Genomic DNA, 14,720 nt, shown 5'->3' with positions numbered 1-14,720 from the left:
AGAGGAAGGGAGAGGGAGAGAGAGAGAGAAACATCAGTGATGAGAGAGAATCATTGATTGGCTGCCTCCTACATGCCCTCTGCTGGGGATCGAGCCCACAACCGGCGTGTGTGCCCTAACCAGAAATAGAACCATGACCTCCTGGTTTATGGGACGACACCCAACCAAGAGCTAAGTAATTCATAAAAATTTACCTATTTTGGTTATCATTTCTGAAACCAGGTATAATGTTTTTTTTGTAGAACTAATGTGCTCTAAACAACTACAAAGCCTTGTGTGGCACTGGCAATAGATGGAGAGCACTATTTGGTACCAATGTTCTTTGTTAAATCCCTGAGGTACAGTCTAGTATGACAGCACTAAAAAAACAAAAGTTTGATACCATTGACCCTCCTGGCAGCCTGATGTAAGAAAATTGAACTTGTTTGCAGAACTGTAAGTTAAGCAAGTTCTAGCCTTCCACTCCTTCAGAGTTGCATCTCCATGGCTGCATATGGAATTTGTTCTCATTGAGCTCCAGTGAGGAACATTCAAGGAGAGGAAGATATTCAAAACATAGAGAAACGAAGAATTTCCTGTGTCCTCCAGAAGTCCAGCTCTTGGAGCTGAATAAGCAAGCCTTCTGGAGTCTCACAGAGCTGACTCAGTTCCTCAGCTCCCTTTTGCTACAACTGGTCTACCTGCATCGTAACTCTGTCACCTCACCTTCTGAGCTCCAGTGCTCTTGATCGGCAACTGTGGCCAAAGCCACAGGCACAGGGCAGGGCTGCTGTGAGGATCAGAGGAAAGATGATGTCTATAGCTCCACTTTTTTGTTATCATTTCTGAACCCGGGTATAATGTTTTTTGTAGAACTAATGTGCTCTAAACAACTACAAAGCCTTGTGTGGCACTGGTAATAGATGGAGAGCAATATTTGGTACCAAAGTTCTTTGTTAAATCCCTGAGGTACAGTCTAGTATGACAGCACTAAAAAAACAAAGGTGTGATACCATTGACCCCCCTGGCGGCCTGATGTAAGAAAATTGAACTTGTTTGCTGAACTGTAAGTTTAGCAAGTTCTAGCCTTCCACTCCTTCAGACTTGCATCTCCATGGCTGCATATGAAATTTGTTCTCATTGGGCTCCACTGAGGACCATTCAAGGAGAGAAAGATATTCAAAGCATAGAGAAATGAAGAATTTCCTGTGTCCTCCAGAAGTCCAGCTCTTGGAGCTGAATAAGCAAGCCTTCTGGAGTCTCACAGAGCTGACTCAGTTCCTCAGCTCCCTTTTGCTACAACTGGTCTACCTGCATCGTAACTCTGTCACCTCACCTTCTGAGCTCCAGTGCTCTTGATCGGCAACTGTGGCCAAAGCCACAGGCACAGGGCAGGGCTGCTGTGAGGATCAGAGACACACACACACACACACACACACACACACACACACACACGCACACACACACACACACACTGATGTCCTTAAAGTGCTTGGCACCCTCATGTGGTTCCTGGCATCATTGGCATTATTTTCTTAAGGAAAAAATATAGGTGCAAGTAAGCAAGAACCTACTTTTCTTCATAGTTTCCGGTTATTGAGTGGAATTCAAAGGGAATCAGACTAAATTTGGAAGCTCAAGTTCGCCTGTTGGTGAACGGGGACGCCAGATTGGAAGTGGCCGCTTGTCTACAGAGAAAGCGCACGGTGCGCACAAACACGAAGGCACAGGTGACGCGCCCCCAGGGAACCAGAAAAGCCCCTAAGCTCCCTTTGAGCATCACAGTAGCAGCAAACTGGTCGCGTCCCTTGCAATCTGGTGAAAGCACCGGCCCTCTCGGGTTGAGCCGCTGCTGCAATCTGGCACAATCCTTTTCAATATGGGGAAGTGGATTCAAACGGGGTATGCAGCATTTACAAGATCTCATATTCTTGCAGGACCTAAGATTAGTGATACAAAGCAGGTGGCTGTAAACTCGACCCTAGTTATTATTGGGGAGGGGAAGAAAATTGAGCCCTTTTTAAAAAACATTAACCCGTTAAAGTCCTGAACTTGCTCGGGGCAAATTCTTACAACAACCTGAGTGTTCAGGAAAGTGGAAGCAGGGAGGGAGGCAGGGAGGCAGGGAGGGAGGGAGGAAGGAAGGAAGGAAAGAAGGAAGGAAGGGAGGGAGGAAAGGGGAAGGGAAGGAAGGACTGCCTATCCTCACACTGAAGAGAAATGAACTATATTAATTAAGCCAGTGCTGTGTAGGGACGTAAGCAGCAATGACATGTTGTACTTCTGGGCCCTGCCCTTAAAAGGAAAGATCGCTTTGCCTTTTCCTTGCCTTGTGTCCCGGATGCGCATGGAGGCAGCAGAGAAGCAGTGATCTTGCGTCTGGGAGTGGAGTGTTGTCTTGAGAACAGCAGGGCCACCTGCTCGTCCTGCGCCGCCCTGATGGACAGCTATGTGAGAGACAAGCTTCCAACCTGTCGGCAGCCCTGTGCTTTCGGGGTCTCTTTATTATAGCGTCTTGGATCCTAACGGATAGATTTCCTTTCAGACTTCCATCTGAAGTCCTTAGTATGGAGACCAGCATGCCTGTCCCATAGGGAGGCTAACACCTAGCGCAGTATCTGGAACAAAATGCATTCTCCAAACATATCCATGCCCCACCCCCTCGCTTCCACCAGCACAGGATTTTCACACTTGAAAGCCCTAAGATCGGGGGCTAAGTTTGAATGGGAATCTAAATACCTGTCATTAGAAAAGGTTTTCTTAAAAGGATAGAATCACTAGGTATGTATGTCAAGAGACGGCTCTCTATATTTTTTTTGACATCAAAAAGGTTCCAATTTGGAACCTTTGCCACCGTGGGCAGGATTGGTTCGCGCCTTATAGCTGTCATACGTGGCTCACTGTGCAGCCTGCGCCTTGACTGTCCCGCCCTCCTCCGAGGGCCACAGGAGGCGCCCACACACCTGCAGCGGCAGGAGCGCGCTGGGTTCGCCCCGTGGTGGGGTCACTCTTTCTGAGACAGGTAAGGCCTGTGAAGGTCGCCCCGCTGTTAGGGTGTTGAGGAAACTGGGCAGCAGCCAGAGCCATGGTTAGGAGATTTGTGGAACAGTGAGCAGAGGCCTCATCCTGCTCAGCACCCACCAGGGGGGAAAGGCAGCCAACCGTGTTTACCAAGGATGAGACAGGTGCTTTGCACACATCGCTTCCTCCATTCCTCACAAGGTCCCTAGGAAACAGTCATTGCGACCCCCCATGTTATTGATGAGAAAACTGAGGCTTGGCAGATTTGACTGTTTGTCCAAGAATGCTGCACGAGGCAGCTAATAAAGCCAGATTCCCTTCCATGTCACTGTGTGCTAAAACCTCCTGTTCCTTCCTCCCCCTCGCACCCTCCCCCCATTCTATCCCCTACCCCAGGCCCCTGACATTATGATAGAGATGTGAGCTCTGGATTAGGAGTGAAGGGAGGTCATTCCCATGACCTTGGGCTCAGTGTCCCCTCTGAAAACGGTGGGGTGCTGGAGTTGAGCTAGAAGATCCGTCAAGTTAATACAGACTCCTGCAGGAAGAGGGTGTGGGACCTGTGGCTGGTGCGGGAAGGACCAGGTGCTGCACAAGCCGTGCATTAGGCGGACCTCTCTGCTCCATTCTTCGCCTCCATGCACAGCGTGGAGGGCCACCGCTTCCCTGAATTCCAGTCGGAAGCCAAGGGTTAGCTGCTTTGTTCATTAAATATGGATTGAGCACCTTCTGAGTGCCTGACATTGTGCCTGGGTCACAGTGATGAGCAAATAGATCTGAGGCCTGGCCTCACTTTAATGGGGGTGGAGGGGGGCCTATAAACAAACAATGACACATTTTTATAGTATTAAGAAAGAAAAAAGACTTTGAGGAAAAGACTTTAGAGAGGGCCACCAGGGTAGGCACACAGAGGAAGGTGACCTTTAGGCTGAGCCATTCAGGCCGAGAAGAAGGCAGGAGCTCTAGGGAAAGCGGCAGGAAGAGCTCTACACAGTGGGAACAGCAGATGCAAAGGCCTGGAGGCTGGAAAGAACTTAACAGGTTTGAGGAGCAGAGGCTTGAGTAAGTGAAGCTGGGAGCATAATTAGGGGCCAGAGTCCGCCTGGCAGGGCTGGAAAACGGTGGTGAGGAGTTTAGATTGTAACTTATGTGCAACAGAAAGCCAGACAAGGATTTTAAACAGCCAAGAACAGTGATCCAACACCCCTCCCCTTTTAAATCCTGTGTCCTCTGGGGTAAATTGTTTTGAAGTAGAACATATATTCAGAAAAGTCCACCTATTGTAAGCGTTCAGCTCAATAAATTTTAACAATGTGGAGATCACTATTTAACTAGCATCCAGATCAGGAAACAAAACATGACTCCAAGCCCAGAATCGCCCCTCACATCTCATTCCATCCATTCATCCACCCCCATCTTATGCTGAAGCTGGCCTCCAGCAGCTCGTGAGTGATGATGGCCAGATTTTCAGGAATTTATGAGCTGGTTGTTAAACAGCCACTATTAAAATTAAATCTGGCTGCCCAGCCGGCGTGGCTCAGTGGTTGAGCACCTACCTATGGACCGGGAGGTCACCATTTGATTCCCAATCAGGATATGTCCCCCAAGTGTGGGACATGCAGGAGACAGCCCCACCCTTGATTCTCTCTCATCCTTGATCACATTTGGAGGTGAGAGAGGTGCTGGAAAGATCACTGGGCACACAGAAAAGGGTAATAAGTACTCAGAATTCACCACTTCCTACTAGTCGACTACGTTGTATACTATGTATGTTCTTGAGGTCATTTCCATCTACTGTATCTTTCTGGTGGAAATGCCACATAATGTTTTGCTACAGCACAACTTGTCCCAACTCCTCGGTAACTGACATGACGTTAGTAGCTAGAAATTGGCCAAGTTAGGAGTATTTACACCAGGGAAGTCAGCCAGTACTGCAAAGCATGACTTTCCTTTCAGGAGAGCCAATTGTTGAACATTTATCAGCCCTGCTCCCCAGAGTAGGCGCTACTAAACCGGCTTCCAGACCCGTGGAAAGTCTGGGTACAGGACAGACTCTTGGGGATCTGATCCCTCTGGCCCCGCCCACACTGTGTTTGTGAGACTCATCCATGTCCTGGGGTGGAGTGGCTTCAATGAGGAGATAATGAATAGCAGGGGTACACGGATGGGAGAGGTGGACACCAACAAAGAGGGACTTCCGGCCAGATTTTGCTTTTCGGGATAATATCTGAGAATGGAGTTAGAAAGGGGAGGCGGAGCTTTGGGATGGAGCCCAGTGTGATTGGCCCCAATCCTGATGTCAAAAAGGGTCACAGCTCTGGGAGAGGTCGTAGGACCTCCACTGCTGTGGGGGAGAAGGGACAGGACTGTTTGGAAGGTAAAAGTGCTTAAGGAGGGGCACCAGCTAAAGGATTTGTAACCGATAGTTAGAGGATTAGGTGTGCAGGAAATGAACGCATGGTACAGGAGACCAGGCTTGTAGACAAGGGAGATTGTAGCCATGAAATCAAGACACCCCTACCTTGCAGAAAAAGCAGGTATTATTGTAGATCCCTGGTTTCAGAGACTTCTTTGGTTTGAAACAGGAGGGGGAAGGTGACTAACACACAGGAAGAGAAAGGGGAGTCCTCTCTCCATGATGAAATTATGCTGATAAGATACAGGGAGGAGAAACCTGGGAAGGATTATAGAGAGGAGGGCTGATTTTTTTCCCAAGGTGCAATATTCAACAATATTCTGAATGAGTTGAAAGAAGAGGAGATACTTCCATTCTTTCGTGTTTGTTCATCCATGCAAGCATCTAATGGGTATGTTCCAAGCAGTAGGCTTGGTGCGTTTGATGAAGAGGCAATGTCCGAGCCTAGAACTTAGCTTTGACAGTCACAGTCGTATTTGAGTGGCTGGAAGGGAGAAGATGAGGCATTCAGGAGGCGGGCGGGATGGGGGACACGCACAACATAGAGCAGAGGCTACAGCCGCCCTCTGCCTTCCCTCCCTCCTCTCCACAGCCATGGGGAAGGAAAGGTGTGCTCCGCAGGGTGGAGCTCACTCTCCTTTTCTTTCTTAGATGTTTAACTTGCTAGTTTTCTAGTGTAGGACTGTCTGGAGGTCACAAACACTAGTCTCAAGATAAGTTCTAAAACTGGGGCATCATTTTTTACAGACAGCCCAAGAACCCCACAAATCAGAATAACCTCTATGGTGGGCTAAACTTTGTGCCCCCCAAAAAGATATGTGCAAGTCCTAGCCCGCAGTACTGGGGAATGTGACCTCATTTGGAAATAGGTGCTTTGGGGGTGAAATGAAGGATCTCCAGGTGAAACCCTCCTGTGTTTAAGATGGGTTCTAACTATAATGACTAAAGCTGGGGTGGGCAAACGTTTTGACTCGAGGGCCACAATGGGTTCTTAAACTGGACCGGAGGGCCGGAACAAAGGCATGGATGGAGTGTTTGTGTGAACTAATATAAATTCAAAGTAAACATCATTACATAAAAGGGTACGTTACGGTCTTTTTTTTCAATAGTTTTATTCATTTCAAATGGGCCGTAGTTTGCCCACGGCTGGACTAGGGTCTTTGTAAGAGAAAGGAGAGGGGTGTTTGAGACCCACATGCACAGAGGCAAAGGCCACGTGAGGAGACTGGAATGAGGCAGCCACAAGCCAAATGTCTGCAGCCACCAGGAGCTGGGAGGGGAAAGGAGAGAGTGACTGCTAGACCCTGGGGGGGCAGTTTGGTCCTGCTGACACCTTGACTTCCGACTTCTGGCCTCCAGGACTGTGAGAGAAAAGTTTCTGTTGTTTGCAGACACCACATGTGTGATATCTGTAAGGGCGGCCCTAGGAAACTGTACCCTTTGTTAAGAAGGCAGAAACTAGCCCGGCCAGCATGGCTCAGAGATCCAGGTTCAATTCCTGGTCAGGGCACATGCCCAGGTTGCGGGCTCCATCCCCAATGTGGGATATGCAGGAGGCAGTGGATCAGTGATTCTCTCTCATCATTGATGTTTCTATCTCTCTCTCACTCTCTCTTCCTCTCTGAAATGAATTTTAAAAAATACATATTTTTTTAAAGGCAGAAATTAGTCCCTACGCTGGATTACCAAACGAGACTTTCCAGCAGCAGGCCCAGGCCTCCGAATCTTAATGAACTAACTCCTCTAAACTGTGCTCAAGTTTGACAACTACTGGTATAGAACAGCTGAGTATGGCTTCGTCTTTCGGGACTGAAATGGCCCAATGTTTCAAGATTCTTTTAAAAAATAAAAGAAAGGAAATCCCATAGGCTGTCTGCCATTTTCTTAGCAAAGAGCCCGGGCTTATTAGGCAATGATACGAGATACCCAGATTACTGGTTATTGGAGACTTATAATCACTTAAGCGTCGACCGTGTAGCAACTGGAGACATGGTGACGGGTCTGAAAACAAGCTGACGGGTCTCATTGGACAGGAACCCTCTCTGATTCAGCGTGTGCGGACACTCACAAGGAAGGGGACCTGAACGGCCGAGGGTTAGTCTAGGCGGGTAAGCGGAAACCGCGCCGAGAGGTAATGGAGAATCTGGGAAGCCTTGATAAGAAGCATGATTAACCTGCAGATTTGGATCAAAGCTGACACGCAGAGGAGGAAGCGCCAAGTACTGATCTGTGGCCGATACCGTTCACTCCCTCTAAGGTGGGCAGGAAAGAACAGTCGGAATATGAGAGTTGGAGGAAATGATGCTTAGGCAAACTGATCAGCACCTGTATTAGTTTTTAAATAGTTTTTATTGATTTCAGAGAGGAAGGGAGAAGGAGAGAGAGAGAGAGAGAAACATCAGTGATGAGAGAGAATCATAGATCAGCTATCTCCTGCAGGCCCTACACTGGGGATTAAACACTCAACCACTGAGCCACGCCAGCGGGCTGATCAGCACCCTTAGGTGACCCAGGCAGATGACTCTGAATTTTGGTGCTGCCCCTATGACATGTATACAGTCACACCTTCAAATAACTGTCCAATGTCTTCTGTGTAGTGAGTAATGTCTTAGGCACAGTGAGGACCATCCAGAGGGAAGAACCACACCCCAGGCAGCAGCGGGGGTGTGGATATGAAAGCAAGAGTTTCATATGTTCATTTCCTGCACACCTAATCCTCTAACATTTCTGAGGACATCAGGGAGGTGTCACCGAGGAGTGACAGCTGAGCCAAGCCTCAATGGTTGAGACCGACATTTATCACATGAGCAAAGGGAGGGAGCATGAAATGTGAGAGCATGCAAACTCACATTTATTGAGCTACTACTTTGTGCCAGGCACTAGCGTTAGCCCTTTATGTGTGTGCATGCATTTAATCCTCACCTGTGAGCCCCATACAGTTACTCTTCTCATTGTATAGTTGAGGAAACTGAGGCACCAGGAAGCCAAGTGACTTGTCCAAAGTCACCCAGCTAAAAGGTGGTGGAGCCAAGCTGGGAGCTAGGCAGCTGCCATTGGAACACTGCCTCCTGCTGGTGGGATGGGGTAGAGGTGGAGGGAGGTGTTGAGGCAGGAGCCAGATTGATGCTCAACTGGGAGGCATCATCTACTGCATGAGAACGTGGGTTTTATTTTACGTTTCGTGCAGAGACACTGAAGGCTCCTGAGCAAGAAGATAAAAGAGAATCAGTACTTATTTATTTATTTATTTATCTATTTATTTTTATTGATTTCAAAGAAGAAGGGAGAGGGCGAGATAGAAACATCACTGATGAGAAAGACCCATGATCAGCTGCCTCCTGCACACCCCCTACTGGGGATTGAGCCTGCAACCCGGGCATGTGCCCTTGGCCAGAATGGAAGCTGGGGCCTTTCAGTCCACAGGCCGACGTTCTATCCACTGAGCCAGACTGCTAGGGCAGAAGCAGTCCTTTTGAAAGATAATTCTGGTGGACGATTGGCTAGAGATGGGAATGAAAGGGAAGTGCACAGACAGCAGGCAGTAAGGAGGCTGTTGGAATCCCCAAGGGAGAGCTGGAAAGTCTTAACAAAAGCAGTGACAGGACCAAGGGAGAGGGCATTTCTGAGATTAGTTAGGCTCCGTCTTTGGTGTTAAATATTGCATTTCGTTCTTGAAACGTCACCCGGGGGGATGAGGAAGAAAGCAGGGCCAAATCTGCAGCTTTTACCCGGATGACTGGTGAGCTGATGCCACTCAGGGAGGGAGGAATAGGAAAGGAGGGAGAGGTGGTTTCTTTGAGGGTAGGAGGCCAGAGGGATTATGTTAAGATTATATTGCAAAGAGAATTAGATTCTCAGATATTTGGGACCTGCTGTGCGGCTGTGACATCTAAGCTTACTGAGTTGGGTGAGAAAATTGCACGAGCCGGGCCACACTTTATATTTTTTATTTTCTGTGTAGGATGACGGTTTGATATCTTTAAGATGTTCCTGGCTGGGGCGGGGGTGGGGGAGGGGGAGACTGTCCCTCTCAGGACTAGGCAATTCTTGGAGTCAGCAAAGGACTCAGCTGGGAGCATGCCTCCGAAGGACAAACTAGCAACCAGGGGCCTTTCTCTTCCATCTGGCCCTTCACCCTGGGAGGCAATATTCTTCTGCCTTCATCACCCCAGGGCCAAGTACCAGGCAACGAGGGACCACCCGCCAAAATGATCCAAACTGGCCCATCCTACGCTGTTGTCCTCCTCGCCTCTCCCTCCGAGACTCGCAGGAAGGCCTTGGCCCCGGCTCTCCCTCTGGTGAACTTTGCATCGCAGAAAACTGACCAGCCTGTGGTTCCAACTGTGTACCCTGTACCTGGGGTCCCTCTCCCATGCCCCGCCTCCCTCATAGACTCCTACTCTATCTACAAAGCCTTTCCTGAGGCCTCCAGTAAAGACTTCCCTAAGCCCTTCAGGCAGAGTTAGTTCCTTCCTTGTCCACACTCTCTTTTTATCTATCAGTGAGACACATCACACTGAGACAGGCATCTGGTTGGGTGGCTGTCTCCTCGCCTGACTGCGCGGAACCCCAGACTTCTCTTCTGTGCTGTCATCTCAGTGCCCAGCACAGCATGTGGCCCTGCAGAGCCCTCCACCCGTGCCGTGTGCATTGAGAAGAAGGGGAGGAGGGTGTGGTCTCCGGAAGGCAGACCTGCTGAAAGCCCATCCATCTCAATGTTCCCTGCCTGACAAAAACCAAAAAGCATGAACAGATGGGGAAGAGGGTGCCGGGAGCCTAGTAAACGCGGCGCCCAGCGCTGTGCAAAGACCAGCAGATGTGAGGCCTGGGAGACGTGAGGAGTGAGAACCTGTCCGTCAGCGTGAGTGAGAAGATCTGAAACCACCTCAGGACCTCCCTCCTGCCTCTCTCACCCGGGGTCCGAGTCCTGGAGTCAGGAATGTCTAATCCACACAGGTGCTCAGCCGGAAAGGGGTCGCAGGGAGGCGGAGGGCACCCGGTTGGTGCTGCCTAATGCCATTAAGTCCGCCTAACTTGCTTCTCTCCGTCTCCATGCCAGCGAGAAAGCTCCCGGGGAGGGGTTCCCTACAGGGCAGGGAGCACCCTATCCAGCTGGCACACAGTATTAGGTATTGCATGAAGGTCAGCCTCCCTGGCATGCCCAATGCTCCTTTCCAAAGCCACGCCAACCTGGCTGCACATGGTTTGTGCCACGTGTCGGAGTTACACCAGCTGCTTTGGTCTCTAGTCATGGAACCAGTTACCAAGGTCCCAACAGCGACGCCCACTTATAGCACAAGGTTGGCCAATCGCTTATGAGATGGCTCACGTGGAACCCGGCCCAGTGCGAGACGCATGTGAGATGGTGACAGTGTCTAGGGGTCAGAACCTTCGGGGAGGAGGGCACAGTGAATGGAGGCAGCTGGCCTTGCGTTGTCGCCGGTGGAAGGCCATTGTCCCAGTGCTCCCAGGCCTGCAGGATGCCTTAGTCACGGGGGAACGTGGTCCAGGGACAGCATGCATTCCTTTAGCAGGTTTTGGGCTCGTCCTCTTTGCCTGTTTAGCCTAACAGTAAATTCTCATCACCTCAGGACACCTGGTCTTAGATTTTCTCTGCACCTAAAAGGGCCTGCCATGTCCCCCGGAAATTATATTCCAGAGCGCGGTTCATGTAAGTTGATTTTGCTAAGCCTGATTGACCCGGTTCCTGAGCAAATGGAAGACTGGATTCTGAGTCGTGGCAAGTCCTTGTCTCTATCGCTCAACCATCTCTAGTTCAGCTATACTTACTGGATCTGCAATCATTTTTAAAGGGCTAATTAACCCACAAATTTGATTTCTCATCTCTTAGTGAGATACAGGAAATGGGCATCCCTCCCCTACTCTGGCTAAGGGGCTATTTGGAATTTGCTGTATTTGATTTTTCATTGAACTTCAACCTTGGATTTATTTTGGAGACTGGGAACAGTGGCTGCCCTGGAGAGAGAGAGAGAGAGAGAGAGAGAGAGAGAGAGAGAGAGAGAGAGAGAGAGAGAAAGGTGAGAAGAAGAGAAGGACATGTGTGCTTGGGTGGAAAGTGGCCTCTAATATCATGGACTAAGTTAACAGACACGAAGGCACACAGTGGGAGCATCTCTACAAGGGAACAGAGAAACCAGAAAACGCAAAAGTGCCTCCAGTAAACCAGCCCTCACATTCCTTTAGCCCTTCCCACGGCGTCACCTCAGTCCTCCTGGCAGCCCTGCAAGCTGGAAAACACAGGCATTCGTTTATATTTCACATAAAGGAAACTGAGGTCAGAGAGGTTATCCATGGTCACAGGATAGGGGCAGAATTTGAACCTGCCTGTACTGCATGGAGGTTAAGAACACACGCTCTGGAGTCAGGACAGCCATTTTCAACTCTCGGCTTCTCCAGACATTGGCTAGCTAGAGGACCATGGCTAGTCACTAATCTCTCAGGGCCTCACTGTCCTCATCTGTGAAATGGGGATAAAAATGCTACATACTCTGGGATTGTAGCAAGTAATACAAGAGATAATGCATTAAGGGTGTTTAACACTGTGCCAGAGCACAGTTAAGCACACAATAAATGTCCCTTCTTCTCCTTTGTGTTATCCTATATAGTAAAAGCATCATATGCAAATTGACCAGTCGGGGGCGGGGGGATGGGCCAGGGAGCAGGCAGCACCAGGCCAGCCAAGGCATGTACCAGCAGGCACAGGGAGGGGATAGCAGTGGGGGAGGGGGGAGGTGGCAGTGACCAGAGGTGGCGGAGAGGTGATGGGGGGGGCAGGGGGCGGGGCTGTGCCAACCCGCACTGTCCCCTGATCAGCTACCCGGTTGCCTCCTGCAGAGGGAGGCCAGACTGCAGCTTAGGCCCACTCCTCACTAGGGGCTCCCAGACTGTGAGAGGGCACAGGCCAGGCTGAGGGACCCCTTGAGTTCACAAATTTTCGTGCACTGGGCCTCTAGTTATTTTAATAATAGTAAATATCCACATGTGTCTGGCCCCAAACCCAGTGCTCATTCTGCTGCAAGCCACTGCATTCATTGATTTTTTTCCTTTCCCCTTGCCACCTATATTCTTCTTTTCTTTCTTTCTCTTCTCTAGTTTCCTTCACCTTCCTTCCTATCACACATCAGTAAGCACACACACACCTGCCTTCCTACACTTTGTATCCATCGGTCTGAGTCTTTCCCACTGACGTTCACTAGAGCCGCAGGGACTCAGAGAAGGGCGAGGAGAGCCTGCCATGGCCTCTGCATGAGTCACCCTTCGGCGGAGAGCTCCGTCTTCCCAGCTCTCGTGTTATTGCTTTTGGTTTGCCTGCCCCTGCACCGAGCCAACAGGTCGGAGCGTCTCCGGTAGTTAAGCGAGTTAAATATAATTTCCCTGTTTGGGGTTTTAGTTGAGTTTGGAGGTTACAGGAGGGACAAGCTGCGTTAGGCGTAGCCAGTGGACCGCCATGTGATGCCTTTCACTTCGGAATTAATTCCTGGATCAAGTGCCCTTTCTGGCAACAAGATAAACAGGTTCCGCTAGAGGTTTGGCTGGTTGGCTTGGAAGCCCTTTAGCACCGCGCTCACCTCCATCCACCCCAGGCCCCGGCCCCGGCCCGGTAGGAGACAGTGGCGGGCATTGTGTGCTCGCCCAGGCTTCACACCCACCGGGGACCTGAAAGACAGACGCTGTGGACACTGCACAGATCTCTCCGTAGACCTGCAGGGCCGGGCCAAGAGGCTCCTCACGCCTGTGCCCAGGGGCTATGGAAAGGCTTCTGTACCCACCCTCACCATTCAAACTCCCGAAACGGGGCAGGTGGAACCGCTGGCCGGCAGAGGCTTTGGGGCAATGTGGGGCTGTGCTGGCATCTCTTCAGCAGTTGATTCTGAGAAGCCTTTCTTCTACGGCCATTGCTGTTTCTAGAAGAGTTCCAAGCCCTGGGCGCCTTTGCTGTCCTTCCTGCCCTCTTCCATGAGCCCAGTGAAGGGCTTCCCACTGACTTGTCAAATCTTCTAAAAATGTTGATTAGTTTGGATTTTTTCCAAGAAGGAGATTTCTTTGGGCTTTATTTTTATTGTTGTTGTATTGAAGTATGATTTACAAACAGTGAAGTGCTCAGATCTTAAATATATTGTTTAATTGGTTTAGACAAAGGTGTACACGCTTGTGTAACCCACACTCCTCATCGCCCCAGAAAGTAGCATAACTTTTTAAAGTAAAACCCAGAAAATAAAAATAAAAAAAGTAAAACCCAAGGCCATTCTCTGTGGGTCTTTGATAGAAGTACCCACTTCCACTTCACAGAATTCTAGCAATTGCATTAGCTAAACGAGTAACTGGGCTTTTAAATTTTTTTTTCTTTTTATTGAATTGATTGGGATGAGGCTGGTTAACAAAATTCTACAGGTTTCAGGGACACAATTCCACAGCACATCATCTGATGCTGTATTGTGTGCTCACCACCCCAAGTCACTTAGAACGTTATCTTCCCGTTTTGTCATACTTTCCAAATGGGGGCAAAATGTAGAGGCCACTTGATCATATGCCCCTTTAAGGGGAAACGGCAGCTCAGAGAGAGAAAGGCAGCTGCTAGAAGTCACTCTGCCTGGGACACCCTGCCCCCAGGTGGCCCTCCTGGTCTCCTGGCTTCCAGGTGCCTTCTCTCTGGGGGACTTCCCTCCTGGGGCTCCGGGGAAGTAGAATGCACTCTGCTGTACCCCACCCTGGGATGCAGCCTTTACAGAGGCCTGTGTATTCCAGAACTTTCCGTCTCACTGACAACATTTTCCTTCATTTGTACCCATTCCTTCTTGCAGACCCCCCTCCCCCCGCCCCCCAGATCCTGCCACCACAGCCTCAGCGGGAGATGTGGGGAGTGAGGGGATGGTCTGGCCCACCCTGGCCGGAAGGAGGTTCCACCCACGCCGGGGACAGGGGTGCCCAGAGCTGCAGTGGGCCAAACGGACAGCGGGAGATGCTGCTGGTGTGGCAATGAACGCGGAGATCTCCTTTAAGGATCGTTTACAAAAAATCATTTTAATGACCATGCAGACCTCTTAACTCGAGGCCATCTGTACTCTCCTGGAGCAGGTATTCCTAAAATGCCACTCAGTGTCTGTGTCTCTCCTGCCTTCATTCAATTGCGCAACTGTGTATCCCTGTCCAGACCCCGCTGGCAGCGTGGGAAACAGTTGACAGCGCTCCTTCCCGCGCTCCCCTCTCCAGGGTACTTTTTGTATCTTATGAGAACTTCCAGTAAGGAGCTATTTTCGGTGGTGGAGGGAGCGGGTCAGGAGAG

Source organism: Myotis davidii, unplaced genomic scaffold (genome assembly GCF_000327345.1).
Source record: "Myotis davidii unplaced genomic scaffold, ASM32734v1 scaffold771, whole genome shotgun sequence".
In the NCBI taxonomy this organism is placed as follows: domain Eukaryota; kingdom Metazoa; phylum Chordata; class Mammalia; order Chiroptera; family Vespertilionidae; genus Myotis; species Myotis davidii.
The sequence above is the reverse complement of the archived record's forward strand: the minus strand, read 5'-3'. Positions refer to the sequence as shown.